Source organism: Castor canadensis, chromosome 8 (genome assembly GCF_047511655.1).
Source record: "Castor canadensis chromosome 8, mCasCan1.hap1v2, whole genome shotgun sequence".
In the NCBI taxonomy this organism is placed as follows: Eukaryota; Metazoa; Chordata; class Mammalia; order Rodentia; family Castoridae; genus Castor; species Castor canadensis.
In genome coordinates, this window is record NC_133393.1 from 26,114,931 (window position 1) to 26,121,034 (window position 6,104).

The window sequence follows — 6,104 nt, forward strand, 5'->3', positions numbered from 1 at the left end:
ATGTTATCTAGACCAATATAATATTTTTAAGGTAGCCTGGTTGTTATGAGCTTAGAGACTTAAGTTTTAGTTTAACATCAGTACATTAAATTTTGAAGTTATAAAACCTTTAATGTAACTGGATTTCAGTTAACTTTAACCAGTTATATACCATCTATAAGCTTTATCATTTTATGACAATTTACTCTGTATCTTTGTGACAATTTATTTCACATCCTCTGGGGAGCTGGTCTTTATCCTCCTCTTTATCTAAAAGTATTCTTTTAACCCTTTATTTATTTTGAAAAAACCATATCCTTAATATCTTTTATATATTTTGTTACTTGTTGAAAATAACTCATAAAATCTTTTAACTTAGAGCCTTACATTTTCATGAAAAAAAGAAAGAAAGTAACCCTGAAATTATTTTTTTGTATAAAAGCAATTTATAGAAAGCTCATTTGTTAATAGACCCATATATTATAAGAGAGAATTAAATCCCAGATTTTATTTATGACAGAATGAAACAGGCTAAGGTCATTTTAACTACCTAAATTCCAAGATTTTGTTACAGACTGTAGCCTCTTTTTTTTTCTTCCTGGCTAAGCCAGAGTGTTAACCCCTGAATGTCTGCATCCTAGTGAGACCTGACTGAAATAAGTTTGAAAGCTTATTTTGTTGTTGTTTAAGGTAGCAGTAGAACAGAGTAATAACTTTTACATTTACTCTATAATAAGAATTGTCCTTAAGATGTTTACATATTTAAATGTAAAAGCCTAGGCAGTTTATAACAAAGATCTTTAAAACAAATATCCTGGTTTTGTTACCTTGAGTATCATATTAACCTTATAGTAGCAATTTAAGAACCATTTTTATGATGTTTACATACACACAAAAAAACGTTTTATAAATTAAGCATGCCAGAAAAAATGTCAACTTAAGCGTGCATAAAATGAGCTGGAATTCCAGGAGCAGATTAAATGTTGCCCATGCTTTAAACAAATTCACAAACACACACACACACACACACACACACACACATTCACACCGAAGTTATAACAGTTTCCTTCCCCACTCTGGGAGAAGTCCCTGACCTGTGGAACTCCTCTAGGAGGTTCCCAGGAGTGGATTAAACTCCCTTTCTGTCCAGTGGGACAGGACCTGACTGAAGACCTGTGGAATGCCTCTCGGAGTTTCCTGGGAGTGGATCAAGCTCCCCTTCCATCCAGTGTGACGCGACCTGACTTAGGACTGATTTCCTGGGGGTGGTGCTTACTGAGTCTGGATGAGACTGCCAGGTGAGTTGGTCCACTTCTCCTTGAGTCCAAGCCGGGTCAAGACTGCTCAGAAAGTTGGGGCACTGGGGCGAAGGAGGACCCGGAATACCATTGGGTGGCGTGCCACCTCGTTCAGTCCCGTGTCCCTCCCTACTTAGATGCAGCCCAGCCACCAGCTGGTGGCACAAGGGGCCAGTCGGTTGGAATCTCGCTGGGGCCTCCATATGTTGTGGCAATATAGTCAGAGGCGAAACCAAGCAACACTCAGAGGAGTGGAGAACTCAGATTTTAATTTTACGCCAGTGGGCCCAGATGTGTACCTGTGTCTGAGCCCTGAACAAAGGATTCACAGGATATTTAAAAGGCAGTGCAGGGTATCAGGTTACAAGGAATGTGCTCTCCCATAAAGTAGGGCTAGTAGTGGGTTAGAGACCTAAGGTTTAGATAAGAACAGCAGGGGAGTCCTGCTTTGGAAAGTTTATTTACAAGTGGAGACAAAGAAAGGCAGGAATGGGTGCTTATCTCTGCATGGTGCCTTTCATCTCGGTCCTGAACTTTTGCATGGCTCTAATGGGCAATTCCTCATGTTTTACAGCTCTGTCCAAGGTTACAGCTTTTGATTGACAGTTTACCATGTTTTACAACCCTGTTTCAAGGCTATCTTCCTTTTCAATACCAGATAGGCCTTGCCATTAAGGACACGCAAAGGTCTTTGTCGTCCCTTGCCTGTATGGTAATGGACCACCACCTGGCCCTAGATTTTCTTTTGGCCAAGCAAGGGGGGGGTATGTGCCATCGCCAATATTTCCTGTTGCACATATGTAAAAACTTCAGACATTATAGAGGAACGTGAAGATTACATTCTCCAACAAGCTAAATGGCTCTGGGAGCAATCTCTTGAAACTCAGGTTTCTACTCAGGTGTGGGAACAAATAAAATCCTGGCTCCCCTCCAGGACTTGGTTCCTACCCTTTCTGGGGCCTATAGTTGCTCTTATTCTCTTGCTTGTGTTTGGGCCTTGCATTTTAAACTTACTTGTCAAGTTTGTTTCTTCTCGCCTAGAATCCATTAAACTACAAATGCCTCTGGTGGAGATGAAAACGACCTACTACCGTGGTCCCCTTGACAACCCCTCTCGTGGTCAGCCCTGATGCTGTGGGCCCCTTCATCGCCCCCTGTCAGCAGGAAACAGTTACTGAACAGACTTGGTTGTCCCTGTCCCTAACAGCAGTTAGGGCGACCATTGAGAGGGGGGAATGAAGGACTGAAGGACAGACTGCAGGAGGTCCCAAAAGGTGATAAATGATCAAGGAGACACTTCTCCTCCCTAGGAAACTTCTGTCTGCACCTGAGTGACATTTCTGCCCCCAGGCAATGCAAAAAAAGGCTATAAAACCCACTCCCCACCCTGACCCAGGAGATCATCGGTTTCCGGGTCCCCCTGCATTCTCCAATATGCAGTCTTTCTCTTCTCTTTTCTCCAACTAAATTCTCTACAAATAAAATCTTTCTGACATCTGCGGTTAGAGTCTGTCTGTGCTTTCATTCTCAGAGCAGGCTCAAGAACCCTGAGCACCTGAAATTCCTGCATGTGTCATCCGTGCATCAAGTTCACCACAAACCAATGGAATAAAAAAGCTTTGTTTAAAAGTGAAGCCTGTGGAAACTTTTAAGTTAAAAACACACAGGTTAAAAAACAACAATATAGCACATTTTACCTAAATTAGAAGAAAATTTTGAATAAATGTCCTGTATAACCAAAGCAGTTTCTTTACTGTGAAAAATTTTGGACATTCGCTATTTACTTGACTCCTAGGTCAGGGTCTTCTGACCAAAGGCACATTCTTTATTGAAAGGGAAGTCACAAGCCAAGGTCAACAAAGAGCCCTTTTAACTTACAGTTGTCCTGTTCCACTGATTAATTCTAATAAAGGAATTGACAGGCAGTGTTTCATTCCACATACTCATACTTCTCCTCCCCACACTCAGGTTTAATTCAAAAGATCTGGGAAAATGAAAAGGAGATTACAGTATTCCAGGTGACAGGAGGAGATCACATGTAGGTTAAAGTATGCTCAGTGAAACTTGAATTTCAGGTAAATAACTTTCAGAGTGTCTCAAATGTTACATTATTCATTGTGTTTCTAGAATTTAAATTTTGCTGGTGTCCTGTACTTTTATTTGCTAAATCTGGCAAACCTTCTTGGCTAATCTGGGTCACAGAGTATCAGTCTGAATGGAAAAGACAACCTTGAGAACTAAAGGTAAGTTTAGATGGACAGGTAGAAGTCCTGTGAGGAGTTCAGACTTCGCCCTGTAGAAAATGGGGGCCAACTGAAAGTGTTTCTAAAAATAATACACATCATGAGGCTTTTTCCTAATTATGAAAACAAGTACGTTAACTGTAATTGTAAACAATATAAGAAAATAGCTATAATTCTACCAATCAGCAGTTACAGCTGAGGACTTTTTGCTATAAACTGCCTTTAAGTGGAAGCCCGGTTATCATCTTTTGCAGCCAACTTGACTACCCTAAAGAAAACTGCAGTCTTACTACCAGCTCCTCACACCCTGTTGTAGAGGAAAGTCCCCCATTTATGGAGACAAGGTGGGAACAGAACACCAAGAGCCATATGGAATGAGGAAAGAGGGGCTGATCTCAGGAGGTGGTCCTCAGCCATGTAAAATTCAAATCATGGTCCAAGAGAGACAACCAGTCAGTTCCACAAAAAGAGGACACCAATCAAAATCATCTAATTTCAGATATAAAACAGTTCTCAGCTCTATCTCAGTACACCACTCTCCTTTGCATAGCTGCCCACCGTTCTACCCCCTTTCAGTGGCATCCTAGTAAATCTTTGCTTTCTCCTACTCTGTCTCAGAAATTTCTTTTACTAATCTGTGTCCCCCCAAATCTGCAACACCCTTCCTATTTTGTTTTTTATCTGTAATTATTATCTTGTAAGATTTATTTGGTATTTTAAATTTTAATTTTATTGGTAGTCCTGCGGTTTAAACTCAGGGCCTTGCCTGAGTTCTCTACCATTTGAGTCATGCTCCCAGCCCTTTTTGCATTTACTTTGTTTTTTGATAACATCTCCAGCTTCTGCCTGGGGCAGCCTCCTACTTCAGTATCTGAGTAGCTGGGATTATACACAGGAGCTGCCATGCCTGGCCCTGCAGGAAGTTTTAACAAGCTCCATACATAGAAGTTATGACTCTCTGATTAACACACAGTATCATCTATCTTTTAAGACCTCATTCAATGGAATTTGGAGGCATTTTAGTATCAGGTTACTGAAGATTAAAGTATTCATTCAATCCAGAGGATGGATCATCAAAGGATAATAAGGACAACTCCAGGAGAGTAAAGCACCTTTACAACACTACATATTCCCCTTTTTTATGTATAAATCTCTATCCCAAAACTGAAGCTGTCAGTACCTATTTGATGATTCTTGTCTGCAACTCTCCACTGGCATTCATCTGAGTACTTCCCTTCTATCTGCTGGCTTTCCTGCCATTTGTTTTGGTTGGTGCTCTGAGGAAGAAAGCTCACTTGCTGTGGAATGGATCAAGTCTCAGTTCTCTCACTTATCAGCAGGAGCAAGATGTGTTTCTCCCTAAACTACTGGTTCTCAATGTGTAGCAGCATCACCTCTCCTGGGAATTCACGTAAACTGAAAAGTATCAGGTCCACCATGGGCCTATTTGAAACATATTCTCCGCCGGGGCACACAAATGTGTGTGTGTGTGTGTGTGTGTGTGTGTGTGTGTGTGTGTGTTTATGTGGTACTAGAGTTTGAAGTCAGGGCCTCACACTTGCTAGGCAGGCACTCCACCACTTGAGCTGGGAAAATAACCACCCTCTCTAAGGCCTTCAAAGTGTCATTTTTGGTTGACTCACTACACCAATCAAACAGAATCTGTCTAAAAGTTAAACTCTGCCTCTAGGGGTCAGGTCTTTATAATGAGTATAAACTATAAAGCCTATACAAATGTTAAACTGTTTTAATTTGACCTTAAGGTAAACTGCCTGAAAATTATATTTCTGAAAATCTTTGGCTTCCAAAGATTGATATAATTAGGGTAACCATATAATTTACTGGCCATCTTTGAGAATGAAAAGAAGTACTATTGATATTTACACCAGGACAGAGATGAAACCCAAGGGTGTGCCAGGCAAAGCAGAATGATTAATCATTCTAGCTATAGTGATAAAATCACTCACCATCCCTGCTTGTCCTAAGATTGAAACCAGAAAAATGAACTGACTATGTGCTTCTTGGTGGGGACAAAGGGCAGATGCTGGCAACAGGTATGGGAGGGTAGAAGATACAACCCAGATAGATGGGACGGGAGGAAGTACTCTTGTCTTCTGAGAAAAGAGGGAAGAGAAAGGGTTAAGACATGAATGTGTTGAGCACACATGAGATGACATGATAGATATTTTCCTGTTCAGAAGAAAGCTATAGACAAAGTAAGTCAGGGATCAGGGAAGTACTGACAAGGAGGAAGACACATATATAAACCAAACAAAGCAAAAAATGGCAGACATGCAACACATGCTTAAAAGCTGCTTTTGCTGAGGAGCACTGACTCCTTATTTGAGTACATGAATTAACTAAAGGCAGGAAGCAGTTAAACAATTGTGATGCACCTTTTCCATAGAAGTGAAGGTTATAAATTGATAGGAGTGGGGTGGTGGGGAGGTAAAGAACATAACCAAGACTGAAAAAGGAAACACTTTCTGGTGTAGCCAGTTTGCATGCTGGTCAGTTTACTCAGCTTACTTATGGAACATGCATTCTGTCATGTACACAAACTGAATGCCTGAATTCCCCTTTA